The sequence below is a fragment of the Eretmochelys imbricata genome, chromosome 5, assembly GCF_965152235.1.
Source record: "Eretmochelys imbricata isolate rEreImb1 chromosome 5, rEreImb1.hap1, whole genome shotgun sequence".
Lineage (NCBI taxonomy): Eukaryota > Metazoa > Chordata > Testudines > Cheloniidae > Eretmochelys > Eretmochelys imbricata.
In genome coordinates this window covers 58,342,607-58,354,634 of record NC_135576.1, presented here as the reverse complement: position 1 = coordinate 58,354,634, position 12,028 = coordinate 58,342,607, and positions in this window count along the sequence as shown.

Genomic DNA, 12,028 nt, shown 5'->3' with positions numbered 1-12,028 from the left:
TTGCAAAAAGAAAAGGAGTACTTGTGCCACCTTAGAGACTAACCAATTTATTTGAGCATAAGCTTTCGTGAGCTACAGCTCACTTCATCAAAGTCCCTCAGTATTCCAACAATGAACACACTGCCATGGAGTCCTGCTGCAGCATACCACACACAGCTGAACCTCTGGCAAAATGTATTACCCACCTCCTGTATCAAAATATCATTTGGCCTAAGGGAAAGTTCACTGGGCTAGAAGCCAAGGACCCAGGACTCCTAGACTCACTTTTTCTACTTATTGGTAATAGAGTTCTGTGGCCTTCACAACCCTTTATTGAGCAACGCCTTGTACTTCAAGACCAGTTACACAAGCTGGGAATGGAAACCAACTAGGAGATTGAAGCTACGTTTATGCTAGAGACCTTACAGCAGCACAGCTGTACCAATGCTGCTGCACTGCTCTAAGATCTCTTGTGTAGCTGCACTATGGTGATGAGAGAGAGAGAGCGCTCTCCTGTCAACATAATTAAACTACCCACAACCAGCAGCGGTAGCTATGTTGGCAGGAGATGTGATCCCACCATTAAAAATGGTTAAAGCTGCAAACTTAAACACTCAGTTTGGAAATGCCAGAACTAAGATTTCTGTGCACACAGATACATATGCTTCAAAATCCCTTAATCTTTGTTACTGGTAATAGTTTATATTATTATTAAAACAATTTTAAAATCCTTGTTTACTTTTTGCCTTTCAAATTGGATAGTCTGGTTTTTGCTTGCACTAGTGCAATTTTTCTGTGATTGAGTTTGCAAAATGGGATGGATATTAAATTTATATGTAAGTGAACAGTAAAACAAATATTCTAATAATTTTGTTAAACCTTTTCTTGCAAAACCTACATTTTGGGGCTAGAATGATTTACTATTGTCCCTTCTAAGAGCAAGTTCATTGTCAGCATTAGCTATCAAGTTGGGAATTACTATCAAAGTTTTGACCTCTGAATATATTCTATAGAAATGAGTGCATTTTATGTTCTTTAAAAATAAAAATATTGCTTCTGTACATATGTATGGGTCTGTACCACACACAGATATAATAGTCTATACCCATCAGCTATTTACTTCTGACAGCTGACTCTGTTTATGTGTAGTTATCAGTCCAGGCTCTCTCAAAGTGGTGAAAGAAGTGACAAATTGTAATGCCTTCAGTATCCATGTTTCCAGATGAGATCTGGCAATGTTACAAGTTGATAGTCCTATATGAGATAGCCTGGCTAGCACACATGCATATACTGTTTTATATCTCCATATGCTTTTCAAAGTTAACCACTAGAAACACCCACCATTGAATTGCAGCCACCTTTGTTTAGCAGTGCAGAGCTATACCATACAAGAGTTTAGGTCTGGAAGTGAGAAATACTGCGTCTATTTGAAACTGGATGGGGGCTACAATAAGATGGGCCTCTATCCAATAATGAGCTCCACGTGGGCAAACTCCAGCACCCATACAGAGCCCATTCAATTTAATGGGACACTATGTAGATGCAGGGGTATGTCTATGTAGGGCTTGTTGCAGAATCAAGGGCCAAATACGAATTTTTACCAGGGCACTGGACTTAAGAGGGCAGCTACCCTGGGGAAATGCACACTTGGCTGAAGAGGCTATAAAAAGTCATCATAATTCACACACACGATTGCCGACACCAAGAATCCAGTTAAAGGCTTGCTATTTGCAGCAGAATTTGAACAACGTTTCAGACAGCACCAAAATTTTAAAAGGTGCCAGTGCCTACCTGGTTCTAAATGAATGAACTGAATGATGCTTTAAATACGCTTCAGTTCTGAGATCTTCTAGTGAAATGTACTTACCAAGAATACATGTACCATTCATTGGATTCCAACACAATTTGACCTTGGCTAAAGAGCAATTTTTGTCTGCTACCCTGCTGGAATCCTAGGCATGGAAAAAAAAAGTACCCTGTTTATTATCAAAATAATCATGCAGTTTTCAAAACTCTCTCTGCCAGCTGTAACCTGCTATTTTTAGAGCTAGATCCTCATCTCTTGTGAGCTAGTGGACATTAGGACAGAATGAGAGCTTACACACAGAATCCACGTGCTCCAGAGAAATCTGCAAGTTGAACTATGTGTCTTTCACCTGACCCGTTTCATAACAGGGACGATTCTGTGCGGGGTCAGTAATTTTGTTATAGAAAGAACTTTTTTTTGAGCACCCTGGAATGCAGCCCTCCCTCAGACTCAGGGCAAGACAATGAGCAAGGATAATGAAGGAGTAAAGAAACAGAAGAGAAATAGTGAAAGGAATAATCAGGTGTGATCAGGCAGCTCAGAAGAGGTGATCTGAGCAACAAAAGAGAAAAATGGCAACAGCATAGAAAAATACAATAAAAAATTACCTCAACATTTCTACTGCTAAATCAGTACTCAAGAGACATTAAGCAACAAGTCTGTACCCCGGACACATGTGCCTGCACACTGTGCACTGCAAACAAGCACGAATCCCTGGCCCAAGAAAAGGGGCTGAAAGTGGAGGGGGCACCCTAGGAATATCATAGAACTCACTCCCTGCATTGGAGTCCACTAAAGATAGCAGGGCAGGACATGGCTAAACTAAAGTAGCCTCCGGAGGCTTTGTTGAAAAATATCTCCCCATTTCCACCCATACATCAGCCCAGCATCTGACCTGGCTACTCAAGCCAGGCCCTATGGTAAGGAATTGCCCTTTAATGGTCCATTTTTCTCCAAACAAAACTCAAGCATTTGTGAGTGGTCATAATGAAGCCAATGGTTCTGTCAGCTGATTATGGACAGTAGAAGTAAAATTCCAATGTGAATGTGGGTAAGTAAGTGATGTCATTGAGTGGTTCACAAAGGTTCACTGTAAATTAGATGTAAAAGGCACCATTACTACAAGGTAGACAAAAAAGGTAGGGATGACAACATATTCCAACAGGAATATAATTGTTTCCATCAGATTTCTTTATATTACATTGAAGAAAAAACAAAACAAAACCAATCTAAACATTTCTTTGCAATACTATAAATCAAAACAACAACACTGTGCTCCAGAACCAGAAAGCAAATAATTAGGGTCCAGATGAAACTGATCATTAGATCATCAAATGCACATTGTCTACTAAGGACCATTGCACCATCCAGAGTGACTAAGGCATCACACCATGTGATATGTAGTGAAGATCCCAGATCTGGCTCAATCCTGCAAATCCACCAATCTTTGAGGTAGCCCCATGGGCAGTGACAGGTAGGGTAAGGGTGTGCAGCAAAGTTTGAGAGCACCTGTGTGTTGGGGTGTTTTTGTCCATCCTGCAACATGGCTGAAGAGCATGTGGTGGTGTATGCATGCCCCGTCTCCTGTTGAGGTGGATGGTGGGTGTGCTGACACCGCAGTTGCAGTCTACCCGACTGTCTCGGGCCACACCATGATAATGCCCAATGGTCCAATTCAAAAGGGCAGTCCTTAGGTTCAGGACAGAGAAGTCCAGTGGCCAGTCTCAGTACAGCTGCCCTGGAGGTCAGGGCTGTGTAGCCTAGTGGTCAGAGTCAATACAATTGCCCTGGGGCCAGGGCTATGTGGCCTACTGGCCAGAGTCAAAGAAGTAGTCAGCGAGCGAGGGATGGGTGGCAGCATGGGGATAGTGGGACCCAGCCCCTCCCTCTCCACCGGGTCCCGGCCCAGGGCCCTGTCAGCAGTGAGCATGATCACCACCTAGTCAGCAGGGATCCTTCCACAACACATGGACTTTCTTCTGGTGCGAGGTACCACTCATTCCAAACCCCCTGGGCCACTTCCTACCATGTGTCCTGAAGCCAGGGTCCATGCATCATCGGGGTCTCCAAGCTCCTTGGCACAGGTAACTTGTTAGGACTCCATCTCCTGTTGACTAGCCATGGGCAACTGGTCTCTGGTCTGGGCCTCAGACTCTCTGGTTTCTGCAGTCAGGAGCTGAAGCAGCTCCCAGGCTGGAGCCTCCACGAAGCACCCTTCTTCCCCCAGCAGTCAGCCCAGAATGAGCTGGGCTGCTCTCTGTTATACTAATGCAGCATTTGGAGCATGCCCAATCTGGTGTAGAGGGCAGGACTTCTGCCACCCATAGTGTGGGATCAGTCCCGGATTTACAATGGCGCCACTGCGACTATAGAGCTGGGCCCATGCTCAGAAGGGGCCCCAGCCTGATCCGTTTGCACTGCGCCCTGAAACCCTGCCAGACCACTGGCTTCCCACCCACCACCACCACTTGCTCCTCTCAGCCTGCCCGCCAGCCGGCCAAGGGCTCCTCTCCGCCCCCTGGCCCCACCTGCCTGCTCCTCTCTGCCCCGTGGCCAGACCCCAGTGCACCTCTGGCTCTGGGCAGTCTCTGCTTCCCACCACCTGTGGGTCCCTGCCTGTCTCCCCGGAGCTGAGCCGCCTGGGAGTGGTGCAGAAGCCTGGCCAGTTTCAGCCAGGTGGGGAGCGATGTTAGGGTGGGCTTGGCCGGGCCCCTCCAGGCAAGGGGTCCTGAGGCAGCCTGGCTAGGGCAGGCCCTGGCCTGGCTGATCACACCACTCCCAAGGGAACAGAGCGATTCCCTGCCCCGGGACCAGCCCTGGCTGCGCTGCTGGCTCAGCCCAGCAGACAGTCACCTCCCAGGAGGGCCGGTGAGTGCGGCCAGGAGGCAGGGTGTGGGGGAGGGTGTCTCTGGGGGGTCTGGGGTGGTGCTGGGCTGTGAGGGAGCAGGGTAGATGTGTGTGTTGGGGCAAAAGGGAGTGGGGGTTCTGTGTGGGGTGCTGGGCAGCTGTGGTGGGGCAGTGGGCAGGGAGGTGCTGGGCAGAGGTTGTGTGCAGGGTGCTGTGCATTTGTGGCAGGGTCTGTGGGGGGTGCTGGGCGTGGTGGGTCCAGGGGGGCTTCTGGCTAAAGGGAGTCAGGGGCTGTTTGTGTTGGGCAGGGGGGCTGTGTGGCATGGCATGGACTCACCCCCGAGGGAAAGGGGCATGCTGGCAGCACAGGGGATTGATTGAGTGTGCATCCGGCAACTGCCAGTTTGTAAATAGTGCCCTCGCACTGGGCTGGGTGGAGCGGGACCGCCCCTGCCATGCCGTTCCCCATTGTCCCTGGCTGGCCCCTTGCTCTGAGGAACCCCCCATGCCAGTGACATTGCTTCCATGGAGGCCCACAAATATGTTTAGAGCCGGCCCACAAAAGGTTAATCCAGCCCTTTGTGGGATTAACCCTTTCCTGCCTATTACGGGGTATACTCCCCCTGGCATAAGCATGCAACACTGCTATTTATTTTTTAAATATAATGAGCAATCAAAGGAAGGCCAGATCTTTGCAACATTGTGATAGTTTGCACAATGTCAAACCACTTTGTGCTCAGGATTTGGTGCTGACAGCATATATGGAATGTCTCTAGCTGCTTCAATCTGCCTGTTAGCGGCTCCAGGTTTCTGATCCATATAGCAATACAGGTAGTACAGAGGTTTGACAGATCCTTAACTTTGTCTTCTTGCAAAGAGTTTGTGTCCATAAGCAAAATGAATAAGAGAAATGGTCCCTATAATATTCATGGATAATTATTTGCCAGTTTTTCCCCCAACCAACTGACAAAAAATTAGTCATAAATAAATGTGTCCAAGTTTCAACCAGCTCTACAGATTATGAAATACTATTAATCATAGAATCATAGAATATCAGGGTTGGAAGGGACCCCAGAAGGTCATCTAGTCCAACCCCCTGCTCGAAGCAGGACCAATTCCCAGTTAAATCATCCCAGCCAGGGCTTTGTCAAGTCTGACCTTAAAAATCTCTCAGGAAGGAGATTCTACCACCTCCCTAGGTAACGCATTCCAGTGTTTCACCACCCTCATAGTGAAAAAGTTTTTCCTAATATCCAATCTAAACCTCCCCCACTGCAACTTGAGACCATTACTCCTCGTTCTGTCATCTGCTACCATTGAGAACAGTCTAGAGCCATCCTCTTTGGAACCCCCTTTCAGGTAGTTGAAAGCAGCTATCAAATTCCCCCTCATTCTTCTCTTCTGCAGACTAAACAATCCCAGCTCCCTCAGCCTCTCCTCATAACTCATGTGTTCTAGACCCCTAATCATTTTTGTTGCCCTTCGCTGGACTCTCTCCAATTTATCCACATCCTTCTTGTAGTGTGGGGCCCAAAACTGGACACAGTACTCCAGATGAGGCCTCACCAATGTCGAATAGAGGGGAACGATCACGTCCCTCGATCTGCTTGCTATGCCCCTACTTATACATCCCAAAATGCCATTGGCCTTCTTGGCAACAAGGGCACACTGCTGACTCATATCCAGCTTCTCATCCACTGTCACCCCTAGGTCCTTTTCCGCAGAACTGCTGCCTAGCCATTCGGCCCCTAGTCTGTAGCGGTGCATTGGATTCTTCCGTCCTAAGTGCAGGACCCTGCACTTATCCTTATTGAACCTCATCAGATTTCTTTTGGCCCAATCCTCCAATTTGTCTAGGTCCTACTGTATCCTATCCCTCCCCTCCAGCGTATCTACCACTCCTCCCAGTTTAGTATCATCCGCAAATTTGCTGAGAGTGCAATCTACACCATCCTCCAGATCATTTATGAAGATATTGAACAAAACCGGCCCCAGAACCGACCCCTGGGGCACTCCACTTGACACCGGCTGCCAACTAGACATGGAGCCATTGATCACTACCCGTTGAGCCCAACAATCTAGCCAGCTTTCTACCCACCTTATAGTGCATTCATCCAGCCCATACTTCCTTAACTTGTTGACAAGAATACTGTGGGAGACCGTGTCAAAAGCTTTGCTAAAGTCAAGAAACAATACATCCACTGCTTTCCCTTCATCCACAGAACCAGTAATCTTATCATAAAAGGCGATTAGATTAGTCAGGCATGACCTTCCCTTGGTGAATCCATGCTGGCTGTTCCTGATCACTTTCCTCTCATGCAAGTGCTTCAGGATTGATTCTTTGAGGACCTGCTCCATGATTTTTCCAGGGACTGAGGTGAGGCTGACTGGCCTGTAGTTCCCAGGATCCTCCTTCTTCCCTTTTTTAAAGATTGGCACTACATTAGCCTTTTTCCAGTCATCCGGGACTTCCCCCGTTCGCCACAAGTTTTCAAAGATAATGGCCAATGGCTCTGCAATCACAGCCGCCAATTCCTTCAGCACTCTCGGATGCAACTCATCCGGCCCCATGGACTTGTGCACGTCCAGCTTTTCTAAATAGTCCCTAACCACCTCTATCTCCACAGAGGGCTGGCCATCTCTTCCCCATTTTGTGATGCCCAGCGCAGCAGTCTGGGAGCTGACCTTGTTAGTGAAGACAGAGGCAAAAAAAGCATTGAGTACATTAGCTTTTTCCACATCTTCTGTCACTAGGTTGCCTCCCTCATTCAGTAAGGGGCCCACACTTTCCTTGGCTTTCTTCTTGTTGCCAACATACCTGAAGAAACCCTTCTTGTTACTCTTGACATCTCTTGCTAGCTGCAGCTCCAGGTGCGATTTGGCCCTCCTGATATCATTCCTACATGCCCGAGCAATATTTTTATACTCTTTCCTGGTCATATGTCCAACCTTACACTTCTTGTAAGCTTCTTTTTTATGTTTAAGATCCGCTAGGATTTCACCATTAAGCCAAGCTGGTCGCCTGCCATATTTACTATTCTTTCGACTCATCGGGATGGTTTGTCCCTGTAACCTCAACAGGGATTCCTTGAAATACAGCCAGCTCTCCTGGACTCCTTTCCCCTTCATGTTAGTCCCCCAGGGGATCCTGGCCATCCGTTCCCTGAGGGAGTCGAAGTCTGCTTTCCTGAAGTCCAGGGTCCGTATCGTGCTGCTTACCTTTCTTCCCTGTGTCAGGATCCTGAACTCAACCAACTCATGGTCACTGCCTCCCAGATTCCCATCCACTTTTGCTTCCCCCACTAATTCTTCCCGGTTTGTGAGCAGCAGGTCAAGAAAAGCGCCCCCCCTAGTTGGCTCCTCTAGCACTTGCGCCAGGAAATTGTCCCCTGCGCTTTCCAAAAACTTCCTAGATTGTCTATGCACTGCTGTATTGCTCTCCCAGCAGATATCAGGAAAATTAAAGTCACCCATGAGAATCAGGGCATGCGATCTAGTAGCTTCCGTGAGCTGCCGGAAGAAAGCCTCATCTACCTCATCCCCCTGGTCCGGTGGTCTATAGCAGACTCCCACCACTACATCACTCTTGTTGCACACACTTCTAAACTTAATTCAGAGACACTCAGGTTTTTCTACAGTTTCGTACCGGAGCTCTGAGCAGTCATACTGCTCCCTTACGTACAGTGCTACTCCCCCACCTTTTCTGCCCTGCCTGTCCTTCCTGACAGTTTATAACCATCCATGACAGTACTCCAGTCATGTGAGTTATCCCACCAAGTCTCTGTTATTCCAATCACGTCATAGTTCCTTGACATCACCAGGACCTCCAGTTCTCCCTGCTTGTTTCCAAGGCTTTGTGCATTCGTATATAAGCACTTGAGATAACCTGTTGATCGCCCCTCATTCCCAGTATGAGGCAGGGGCCCTCCCCTCACAGACATTCCTGCCTGTGCTTCCTCCCGGTATCCCGCTTTCCCACTTACCTCAGGACTTTGGTCTCCTTCCCCCGGTGAACCTAGTTTAAAGCCCTCCTCACTAGGTTAGCCAGCCTGCTGGCAAAGATGCTCTTCCCTCTCTTTGTAAGATGGAGCCCGTCTCTGCCCAGCACTCCTCCTTCATGGAACACCATCCCATGGTCAAAGAATCCAAAGCCTTCTCTCCGACACCACCTGCGTAGCCATTCGTTGACTTCGACGGTCCCTACCCAGGCCTTTTCCTTCCACGGGAAGGATGGACGAGAACACCACTTGCGCCTCCAACTCCTTTATCCTTCTTCCCAGAGCCACGTAGTCCGCAGTGATCCGCTCAAGGTCATTCTTGGCAGTATCATTGGTGCCCACGTGGAGAAGCAGGAAGGGGTAGCGATCCGAGGGCTTGATGAGTCTCGGCAGTCTCTCCGTCACATCGCGAATCCTAGCCCCTGGCAAGCAGCAGACTTCTCGGTTTTCCCAGTCAGGGCGGCAGATAGATGACTCAGTCCCCCGGAGGAGAGAGTCCCCGACCACCACCACCCGCCTTCTCCTCTTGGGAGTGGTGGTCGTGGAACCCCCAACCTCAGGACATCGCATCTCATGCCTTCCAACCAGCGGAGTCTCCTTCTGCTTTCTCGCCCCAGACATATCATCTGGTCCACTCTCCGCAACGGTACCTGTGGAGAGACCATGAAAGCGGTTAGTTACCTGTGTCTGTGTTACTGGAACCCGGACATTCCGCTTACCTCTTCTGGAGGTCACATATTGCCAAGCTTCTTCACTGGCCTCTTGGCTCCTCTGTGCAACCTGCTCTATATCTTTAGAGCTTTGTGCCCCTAGAAACATATCCTGAGTTTTGTCCAGAAAATCCTCAGTTTCTTGTATGCAACACAGGGTTGTTATCTGTTGCTCCAGACCTTCAATCTTCTCTTCCAATATGGAGACCAGCTTGCACTTTGTACAGACAAAGTCGCTTCTGTCCTGTGGAAGAAAGACAAACATGGCACATCCAGTGCAGGTCACAACAGCTGAACCCCCCCCTTCCATCAGTTAATTATTTCTGGGTTTTTTTTAATTGGTGTGTAATTTATATATGATTATTTACCCCGCCCCCTTCTCTGGGCCTGAGCTAACGGTCATTGAAGTAAATGGAATTTGTTGGATCAGACCCCATAAGCCTAGCTATCCCGGCCAGTCTATTTTTGTTGTCCAATATTACTGGATTTCAGAGAAGAAATCATCATAAAATGTTGGAATCTAAATTGGACTCTTAAAATTATTTCACTTTTAATACCTCTTATTAAAAACAATGTAGGTTAAGACTTTTCTGTTCAGGCCCTGATTCAGGTTCATGATGGCTCTTCAAAATGAAATGGTTTTAAATAAAAATGTGTGTCTTGCACAGATTTTCAGAAGAGCAATGATTTTTTACTTGAATGCTCAGATTTAAAAATGTATTCAAGCCCTTGTGGTAACAAGACAGGGCCAAATTCTAACCTTTGTTTACATTGGTGTAAACAGAGTCCAATTTGGCTCATTGTGTTTGGAAGCTTTCCAATATGTTACAGAAAATATTCTTATAGATGCTTGTTTAATAGCCTAATGTTAAGTAGGACAGCCAGGGTATGGTACAGATGGTCCTTATTTTTATGGTGACAGATATTCTGACTATACTTATTCAGATATGTTCTACTCACTTTATTAAGCTAACTCCTAAAGGGAAATGATTGGTAAGTTACATCTAGCCAATTTAGAGCTAAAATAGAATTTTAGCTACATGTAAATTTGCAAAGGTTGTTTCCATTAATAATAATATATAAATTTACAAGATCTGGCCTTCTCTCTCAGTACACACAGCTAAAACTAGCATCCAGAATCACCTTCATTGGCTCCTGTTTTGACTACTGTAATCTTCTCGTTGGCCTTTGCCCCTTTTCACTATTCAGAACAAAATTACTCAAATGCTCTTCCTTACCCCTTCTCCTAATTATATCACCTACTTCTTTGAATCCCCCCCACTGAGTCTCCCTTCTCTGCCACGTCAAATGGCAATTTTCTTGTCCTCACCTTTTAGGCTCTTAACCACTGAATGCCTCATATTTTATCTGGTGGTGTAACTTATTGATTGCCAGTCCATCAACATGGTCAAACTGCCGATTTGCCCATTTTTCTACACAAAATGTCTTTCATTTCAGCCCTTATCCCAGAACTAACTGGTACAGCCACGAGCCTGTTTTCCTTCAGATCCCTCCTCAAAAACATATCTACTGTGATGTCTTCAGGAAATTGCCAACTGATAATTGCCAGGCAGAGGATTTGTGGGAATGGCTATTATTTATTTTATTTACTAATAAACACACTTCCCCCTCAAAAAAACAACTATTAAATAACTTGTAAGCATCATGTGCACATAACTAATACATGGAAACAGTCTCCCTGTGGACCCACTGTTCCTATCAATGTTACCCTGGTCCTGCCTCCCCTTTGCCTCCTTTTGTCTGCAACGTCAACTTGTAAAGTCATCTTAAATTACATAGTAAGTTTTTTGGGATAGGTTCTGTATCTTTCCATGATTTTGTGTCTTACTTAGTACAATGGGGCTCTGATTGTAACTAATGCTTCTGGCATTACCATAATAAATGTACAGGGAAACCTACTTATAGCGAACACTCTGTGATAGTGAAACTCCTCTTATGTTGAAGTTGAGGGGAAGCCCCTGACTACGTTTCAGTGAACTGTCTCTCCTTTTATAGTGAAGCTTCACTCCACTATAGGCAGTTTCCATTGCACGACTCCTTAATCTCCTGACAGATAGTTATGAAATGCAAAATTCCCAGGAGATTATCTCCATGTAAGCAGAGGAGAAAGGGGAAGGAGATGAGAAGTTGCCTCTGTTACATATGGGAAGGAATACTGAGACATCCCTAACCCCAATTTTTGCTGCAGCTGCTTCTACAAGCCCAGCTACCCAAGGGTCTCCAGTGTCCCAGACAATTGCAGCGAGCAAAGAAAGGCCTTCCCGGCCTTTGTGAAGAGGTGGAAATCGTTAGCCAGGTAAAGTGGCTCTCAATTTATAGCGATAGTCTTTTGTAAGGGAAAAGCTCTTCACATTTGTAGGTTTTGGATTGGAGGAAGCTTTATTCTATGTAAGTCACAAGTCTGTTTACTAGTTACACAAAACAGAGTTCTTGCAAGTTCAGACAGGGACATTCTGGACTGGAACATGCTGTTGTATTTTTTAACCTTATAAGCAGATGTTTTGTTTCCCCAGCTCATAGATCTTTCTAAATATGGTGACATTTCTAATAAGAGTTTCAAAACATTATTATGGGATTATTCTAGGAGGCTCAGAATTTTACCCAGGGATTAAAGTAAACTGTTTTTTGCCAGTTTTGGCATAATATAAATTGTTGACACCAGAAGC